Source organism: Hyla sarda, chromosome 6 (genome assembly GCF_029499605.1).
Source record: "Hyla sarda isolate aHylSar1 chromosome 6, aHylSar1.hap1, whole genome shotgun sequence".
In the NCBI taxonomy this organism is placed as follows: domain Eukaryota; kingdom Metazoa; phylum Chordata; class Amphibia; order Anura; family Hylidae; genus Hyla; species Hyla sarda.
The window spans coordinates 180,035,131-180,044,349 of NC_079194.1; positions in this window are offsets into that span (position 1 = coordinate 180,035,131).

A 9,219-nucleotide genomic window follows, 5' to 3' on the forward strand; every position below is an offset into this window, starting at 1 on the left:
TGAGCAGGGCCCTCACAGCTCCAAAATGGCAGCAGTAGCTCGGTCCTCCTCATGCAGCACAGGCCGTGCTGGAAATTAATATCCCTCTTGCTCTTAGGCTTGTTTGCTTCACCTTTATTGTTGAAATTCACGGCCCCACGTAGGGACACTGTTCAGCTGGCTGACCATCTCTGTGCTTGTTATCCCCATTTTTCAAATCTGACCTGTCCCACTTTTGTTATGATAACTTCGAGACACTTTAAAGGACGTCTGCAGCCTAAATACACTTTTTCCCGTATCCACACGATAGGGGATAAGTGTTTGATCGTGTTGGGTCCAACCGCTGGGACCCCGCAATCTCCCGAATGGAGCCCCGGCATTGCCGTGCTGTGCTGAGGTCGACGGTACGCCCCCTCCTCGCCCCCACCACGCAGGGCTGTAGCTAGCTCCTTTTGCTCTTGAGGCAAGCCCAGAAAATTGCCCCCCCCCCCCCACACAAATAAAAATAAACCAATAAAAAAATGAAATAAATAAAAGTTATAAAAAGTGGTTCTGGAGGGTAATACAGGCATTAACTCAAAAACAGTACAGGATAAGTAATGTAATGTATGTACACAGTGACCCATACCAGCAGAATAGTGAGTACAGCTCTGGAGTATAATACAGGATATAATTGAGGATCAGTACAGGATAAGTAATGTGATGTATGTACACAGTGACCTCACCAGCTGAATAGTGAGTACAGCTCTGGAGTATAATACAGGATATAATTCAGGATCAGTACAGGATAAGTAATGTATGTACACAGTGACCTCACCAGCAGAATAGTGAGTACAGCTCTGGAGTATAATACAGAATATAACTCAGGATCAGTACAGGATAAGTAATATATGTGCACAGTGACCTCACCAGCAGAATAGTGAGTACAGCTCTGGAGTATAATACAGGATATAACTCAGGATCAATACAGGATAAGTAATATATGTACACAGTGACCTCACCAGCAGAATAGTGAGTACAGCTCTGTGGTATAATACAGGATATAATTCAGGATCAGTACAGGATAAGTAATGTATGTACAGAGTGACCTCACCAGCAGAATAGGGAGTACAGCTCTGGAGTATAATACAGGATATAATTCGGGATCAGTACAGGATAAGTAATGTATATACAGAGTGACCTCACCAGCAGAATAGTGAGTACAGCTCTGGAGAGAGGTTGTGTTCTGCTGAGCTCCTGAGTCTTCCATTGAAGCAGTGATTTCCATCCGCCCCTCCCCAGGTGTGTGGCAGATACCTGGGTAGAGGTTTTTCCTGCTATGGAGCCCCAGGAGGCTTCATCTTGCACTCCCCCCGTACCCGGCCGGCGGGGGGTGCAAAGGAAAATGCGACGGCCAGCAGCTAGGATGGGGTGAGACGATCCACCAGGGCCCATCGCCATGTGGGGCCCCCTCCCCCATCCCCAGCTGGGAGCTGCAAGGTTTCCAGCAAAAGTTCCTCTGGGAAAAGAAGCACATCCAGGCAGAGGAGTGGAGTGAAGGCTTCTACCTCAGGCTCCTCAGAACCCCAGCAGTGGGGGGGGGTAAAGGGGCCAAGGGAATCCCTGGAGACTTTCGGATCTAGAATCCAGGCAAAGATGGCCCAATATGAACGGCTTGGGAAACAGCTACGAGGTCTAAGAGAAGACATAAAGTTTACAACTTACCAGGCGGATACAGCAGCCAAGGGCAAGAGAGCAGCATTCACTGCAAAGGTGAGAGCACTAAAGAAAGAGGTGGAGGAGATTGTTCAGCTGAGAGCGGACATTGTGGCTGGAGCCGGCTTCTTCAGTGAGAAGATACTTAATGAGGAGAGGTTCCCCAAAAAGGGGGTCTCCAGAGGTTCAGAAAAAGATTGTCACCAAGATGACTGCCAGAGCGAGGAGGAGGAGATTGAGGAAGGTGAGGAGGGGGATGTGAGTGAGGGGATATGGACACGGGTTCTGTTTGTACCACCACTGTTACCCCAGACCCCCCACTTACCCTCAGTGAGGACTATATAAACCCGGCTCAGGTGGCCTTACCTCCCTCCAGTGAGGATGATGATGACGGCAGTGACTGCAGTGATGGCAGCAGCTCGGCAGATGGGGGTCTCCTGCGGGCAATTGTTATGCAGGAGTCCCCCACCCGTCTGGAGAACTTCACTTTCGGTGATGATTTAGGCCCAGAAGAGAAGGGAAAGAGGAAGAAAGTGAAGGGCAAGAAGAGGAAGAAGGCACAAGGAGTGAAATTTGTATTTTCTTCTTTCCAGCAACCTGGGTTGGCTGAGAAGTCGGCTCAGGGTGCTGGGTCCCCCAATCTGCCAGACCCCGTTTCTGTAGTGGAGTGGGGCCAGCATGGGGGATACAGTAGTGCACCCAAAATGGCCGCGGGTGCTATAGAAAAAAAAGGGCACCCTCCTGTGAGGGGGGAGGGTGTCCAGGCACCAGAAAATAGCGGCAGATTCACCCGTCCGGGGGGGTGGTCCCTCGGTTGAAGTGGGCGGTACAGGTCCTGGCGCTGCAGGGCACTCCTCTGTGAGGGGGGGAGTGTCCGGGCGCCGGACCTTGTTGGTTCAGGGGGCGGTCCCCTAGGTGACGTGGACGGGGCGGGAGTGCGTCTGGAGGGACAGCTCCCGCCAAGATGTACGGCATTTTGTGGGGGGGCGTGGCCACCCATGTCAGAGGCGGAGCCTGTCTCTGCGTCCCAGGAGACTGGAGGGAAGAACTCTACAGCGCCAATCCGAAAACCGGCAACCCTTGTACATGAAGCAAAAGACCCAGCCAGCCCAGCCTGTAATACAAGGGAGAGTGTAGGCAAGAGTGAAAGTGAAAGCAAAAATGGTAATGTGCAGAATGTGAGTTATGGTAGTGCGCATGGTAGGAGTTGTGGTAGTGGTGTGCAAGGGAGGGGTGCAAGTGGTGTGCAAGGGAGGGGTGCAAGTGGAGTGCAAGGGAGGGGTGCAAGTGGAGTGCAAGAGAGGGGTGCAAGCAGAGCGCAAGAGAGGGGTGCAAGCGGAGTGCAAGAGAGGGGTGCAAGTGGAGTGCAAGAGAGGAGTGCAAATGGGGTGCAAGAGAGGGGTGCTAGCGAAATTCAGGTGAGGAGTGGTAGTGGAATGGCAGAGAGAGGTTTGGTGGCTGACACCTCTGTTAAGAATAAGGGTCCTGGCTTGGTTTCTGGTTCGACTGCCAGGGGGGATCCCCATCTCCATCTGGCTCTGGGGGTCACTTGCAACAGCGCCTCCTGGAGGCTCTACGTAGGGAAGACAGATCAATTCATGTAGAGGGGAGGGGTGAGGTTGACCTGTCTTTTTGGATAGAAAGACATGGCTTAGGCGCCTTCCGAGAACAAAACGGGGAGGTGGTCTGGTCCCTTCCGACATCCGGGCAGGAAAGTGGCCGTAGGAATGTGGTCCGTTTAGTGTGGAGGGGCGAAGATGCGTGTCCGCCTCGGGGAAAGGTGGTTGAGCTCCTCCTCCGGATGGAATTCAGGGCAAGTGACATCTTTGCCCTGATCCACCCCTACGGTACTTCCGAGTTTGACATCAGCTTCGTTCGGCCAGAGGGTTTGGAACTCTTCTGGTCGAACTATGAGGTGGTGAAAAGCGAGCCCGGCTGGCGGGATTTTGCCGTAAAGGCGATATCCCGTCAGAATTTGGTCAAGAAAGTGACCGTTTTGACACGTAACGAATCACTTTCATGCTATGATATCATGACCTGGCTCAGCAGATATGGTGATGTGACGGACATGCCGAAAAAGAACTACGACGAACATGGGATCTGGTCTGGGGCCTGGACGTTTTCCGTCAAACTGAAGCGTTCGGGGAGCACTGTTGCCCACATCCCATCAGCCGCTTTTCTTGGGAGAGACAGAATCCAAATTTTCTACCAGGGGCAACCCAAGGTCTGTCACAGGTGCGGCAGCCCCCCTCACTTTAGCGCAGCCTGTACCGTGCAGGTCTGTGCACTGTGCGGTGGGGTAGGTCATCTTGCCGCATCCTGTAGGCAGATCAGGTGTCATCTGTGTGGTGTCTTAGGACACCCTTTCAGCCGTTGTCCTAGTGCCTTTGCCCGTGCGACGGTCACTTGGGCTGGGGAGAGCAGTAATGTTGCCTCAGCTGGGGAGGGCACGAGTGCGGGTGAAGGTGCAACAGGGTCAGTGAGGAGGAAAAGTCCCGCCAAGCTGAGGCGGGAGGCTAATCGGAGAAGGAGCAGGGAACTGGAGAGTTCCCATGTGGCAGGGGTAGCTTCTGGCCCTGCTCCAGAGGTTAGTCCTGAAACTGCTGAGGCCCTGGAGGAGAAGGTGCTGGATGAGGAAATGGGGAGAATCTGTAGAGAAGAAGGCAGCAAGGCCGATCTTTCCGATTCCTCCCACTGTGAAAGTGTGGAAGAGGAGGGTGAAGAGAGGCCAAAAAAAGAAGGGCAGTAAAGGGAGAAAGAAGAGGTCGGAGCCCTCTAGTCCCCGTGCTGCGGACCAGGTCCAAAGCGGAAGCTTACCTGCCCCCCCTCTGATTGATCTGTCTAACTGGTACTCTGTACTCAATGCCATCTCCTCCCCCTCCTTGAAGGGGGGGGGGTCGAGGATGGAGTGCCTGAAGTGGGGGAGCCTCCAGGGGGAACTGGGCCTTGTCCTGATGGGGCTGTTTCCTCAGGGGATGGGGCCAAACCAGAGCCAGGCGGAGATGGGGATTCAAAAATGGACCAGTCAGAGTCTAAAAAAAGGTCCAAAGGGAAAGAAGCCTCCTCATCTGGGGATGAGGGGGTGAAAAAAAAACAGAAATGAGGGGTTAGGGCCGTCTAACTCAATCATCCATGATGGCGGCACTCACCCCATTGACGCTGGCATCTATTAACTGTGCCAGCATAAAGTCGGATACGGCTAGATTCGCAGCCTTTGATTTTCTCGGCCGCGTTGAAGCCGACATTTTCTTTTTACAAGAGACCAGGTTGTCAGATCTAGCCTCCCTGGTAAAAGCCAGGAGAGAGTGGAGGCGCGGTCCCTTCCACTGGTCTCGTATAGTGGGGTGGCGGTCCTTTTTACCGCTCCTGTTGAATGCAGAAGGGTTATTGAGTTAGAAATGGGGAGGTGCCTGATTTTAGATGTCCTCATGAAGGGGCAAGAGCTTCGGCTTATTAAGATCTACTCCCCACAAACAAAGTGGGACCGTAAAGATCTCTTTATGAGGATTAAGCCCTTTCTTTTTACAAGCAGACAGGTGATCTTTGGAGGGGACTTCAATACTGTCACGAGATCCCAAGATAGGAGAGGCTCCAATGATCGGTTGGCTTATGATAGCATAGCTCTCAATAGTATAGTTAGGGAAGCTCGCCTAGAGGATGCCCACATCCGGAGCCCCTCAGGCCACGCGAGTTTCACCTATCATCGAGGTAGCTGCAGGTCTAGAATAGACAGGTTTTATTTAAAGGAGGAAGCCGTCTCTTCCGCAGTGTCCGTGGTTGAGGTGGAGTTCTCCGATCACTGTATGATTTTGTTTTCCCTGAATGTTTCAGAGACCCCCCGGATGGGTAAAGGTTATTGGAAGCTTAATTCGTCCCTCCTGGAGGAAGCGGAGATAAGACAGTCCTTTGAGGATTTTCTTCAGAGTCAGGTACCTTTACTGGACCTATGTAGTAGTAAGTCAGAGTGGTGGGAGATATTCAAGAAGAGGGTTGCGGGGTTCTTCCGCCAGCTCTCAAGCCTCAGGTCCCTGAACAGGTATCGCTTGTATCAGGGTCTGAGGAGGAAACTCGAGCTTCTCGTCTCGACTGGAGGTAGCCGGGAGGATATCTCCAGAGTGAAGTCCTTGCTGATGAGGTGTCAGTACGATAGACACGCATCTTTGGTTTTTGAGAGGGATTTCGGGAAGTACCGCTCGCCCGACCCTTACAGAAACTGTAAGATGTCAGTGAGTAGTAAAGTCATTTCAGGAATGATTGATAGTACAGGATCTCTGAATCGGTTCAGATCAGGGATCTTGGAGGTCGTCAGATCCTTCTACTCGCACCTGTTGGGGAGGAAGGATCTAGATCGAGACAAGATGTCGGTTTTCCTGGCTGAAACCATTCCTGAGCATGGGGTAGACCCCTCTCTTGATGTTTTGGCAGAAGAAATCAGGGAAGAGGAAGTGAGACTGGCGATCGAGGGGCTTGCCCCTAAGAAGTCGCCAGGTCCGGATGGCTTAACATCCGAGTGGTATAGGACCTTTAAGGAGTCTTTAGCTCCCCTCTTGACTGAGGTATTCAATGAGTGTCTCTCCTACGGCACTCTGCCGAAGTCAATGAGGAGGTCAGCCCTGATTCTCCTGTCAAAGGGTAAAGATCCTAACCGGATTGAGAATTGGAGGCCCATAGCTCTTCTCAATACGGACAGGAAGCTTCAAGCCAAGATACTGTTTAATCGGCTGGTGAAGTTTGCACCCCGACTCCTTTCGGGGGCCCAGCACTGCTCTGTTCCAGGCCGAAGCACCTTAAGTGTTTTCCTTAGTGTCAGGGAGGCAGTGGAGCAGGGTAGTGCGGGTCTCTGGAAGGGGTACTTGCTGTCCCTTGATCAGGCAAAAGCATTTGATCGAGTGAACCACGAGTACCTCTGGTCCGTCCTTCTGAGATATGGCTTACCATGTGCTTTTATTAATTGGCTTAAGATCTTGTATGCAGGGGCAGAGAGTTTCCCGCTGGTGAACGGGTGGTCTGGCCGCTCATTTGAGGTGGGGTCCGGAGTCCGTCAGGGTTGTCCTTTGATCCCGCTTTTATACGTGTTCGCAATTGATCCCTTCGTCCGGAGGGTAGATTGTGGGCCGTTGGCGGGAGTCAGGATGAGTCTGGCGGAGCTGGACGTTGCTCAGAGAGTGGTGGCGTACGCTGATGATGTCACCATTTTCGTGTCCTCGAGAGAGGAGGTCGATGTGGTGATGTCGGAGGTGGAACGCTACTCGGAGGCATCCGAGTCTAAGATCAACCGGGATAAGTGTGAAAGTCTCTGGCTGGGAGGGGGAGATCCCACGTTTGATCTCACGGACACCCTCCCAGGGCCCCAAGACTCAGCAAAAATTCTGGGCATCACATTCGGCCAGGATGATTATCCCACCAAAAACTGGGATGGTAAGCTCCAGGATGCCACTCAAAAGGTGGATCAGTGGAAGGGTTGGTCTATGACCCTCAGGGAAAGGGTACACCTGATCAAATCGTACCTGCTCCCCTTGTTTATCTATCTGGGCAGCGTATGTATCTTGCCAGAGGCTTACTACACTAGGATCTACAGCCTGTTTTTCCAACTGTTATGGGGGAACAGGATGAACCTAGTCAAGAGGGAGGTTACGTACCGCACAAGGAGACTAGGGGGTTTATCTATGGTAAACCCTGTGGTGTTCTTAACAAACACCTTCTTGAAAGCCAACATCTCAAACCTCTGGTCAGAGAGGGCTCCTCCGTGGGTACTCTCCTGCAGGGAATGGTTTCGGCCTTTCTTCCAGGAATGGGAGACAGGAGGGCAAGTGAAGGACCTCCGTACGCCCCATGGGCATCTTCCGGCTTACGCTACCCCGACTCTGAAGGCGATACGTTGGTGGGGTCTGGGAGTGTGGGAGATCAGGACCCAGTCAAGGCAGTTCCTTGACAAACGGGTTCTGTTGACCCACTTCCAGAAGCCTCTGGCACTCAGGGACTGCCCAGGTCAGGATCTGAGGGTGGGGTTGTATCTTTTAAATATGAAAAGGATCCCCCAGAAGTTTTGGGACTTGGCCTGGCGTTGCTTTCAGGGGAAGCTATATGTGAGGGACAATTTGAAGTGTAGGAGATCTGATGACCGGGGATGTCCCCGAGAAGAGTGCGGTGACACGCTGGAAAGCATGGACCACTTCCTGCTTCATTGTCCCTTTAATATAGGGGTCTACAACTGGGTGGGCGCTTCCATCGGCTGGAGTCAACTTGCTGGCCTTACCTATCCAGAGTGGGCTTATGGGGCATTCAGGACCCTGGGTGGCCGAGACCGGGGCACTTTGTTTTTAGTCAGCTTAGTGGTTAGGTACTACACGTGGAATGCACAGTGTTTAGTGTCTACACAGCGAAAAGTCCTCTCCGAGGTGGAGGTCTGTAGGAACATCACTGGTGACCTCGGGAAGATCAGGTCTTTGGAGTATGGCAGTCTTGGTACCAGTAGGGCTTCTCTCCTATGGAGAGGGTTTTCTTTTGATGTGCCCTAGGTACTAGACCTTTTGGGTAGAGTACCCTGGTTTTGGTTAGGGACAGTGATGTAGGGACAGGGTTAGGGTGATAGTAGGGTCAGTTTATCTTTAGGGATAATGGTAGGGCAAGAGGTAGGGTGCAGTTAGGGAAAGAATGTAAATCTTGTATGTATCAGGATTGCCATCCTTCTTCCTGGTGGTGGGCTAATGCATGTGCACCATAGCTTTTTGTTTTGTCTTCAGATGTTATGGTTATGAAGGGCTTACAGGCACCAAACTTGGGCCTAAAGTATGTTGTATTGTTTGCTTATGTATGTTAAAGCTGGTTATGGTTAAGTTTGTTGGGAGGAGTTCTAGGTTGGGAGGGTATATTTGTGGGTGGTGGTGGTCTTTTCTTTTGGTGGACCTGGCATGGGTCAGATGTGGACTGGACATTGAGGACTACGAACTGTATGGACTCTGACCCATGTACAGGAGGGCGGGTGGTGTGGGTGAAGGGTCAGTTTAGTGTAGAATGTTCTTTTATATATGTAGGTGTGTTTTCTGTTCATTTATAGGTGTATATAGTTTGTGTATAGTATTGTATATAGTAGTGTATATAGTTAGTTATGTATATAGTATGTATAATATATGTTATATAATTTTTTTTATTTATTTATTTTTATTTTTATTTTATTATTATTATATAATATTTATAGTAGAGATAGACATGGCAGTCGAACCAGTTTTTGTTTTTGTAGTAATGTTTCTTTAGTATCCCGTTGTGGATTTATTTTCTTTGTTTTATATATGTAGTATGTAGTAAAGATGTGTGTATTGTGTTTTCTGTGATATTTTCCCGAGTTTGGGTATTTTGAGTTGTAGTTGTAATTTTACTTGTTGTTGGTCAAATGTAGTTAATATATATATATATATATATATATGTGCATGTGTGTGGTATAGTGTTATTATTATTATTATTAATAATATTATTTATAAAAAAAAAAAATCATGGTGTGCAGTGTGAGTGCTTGTTGTGTTTTCTATTTGTAATGTATGATTTTTC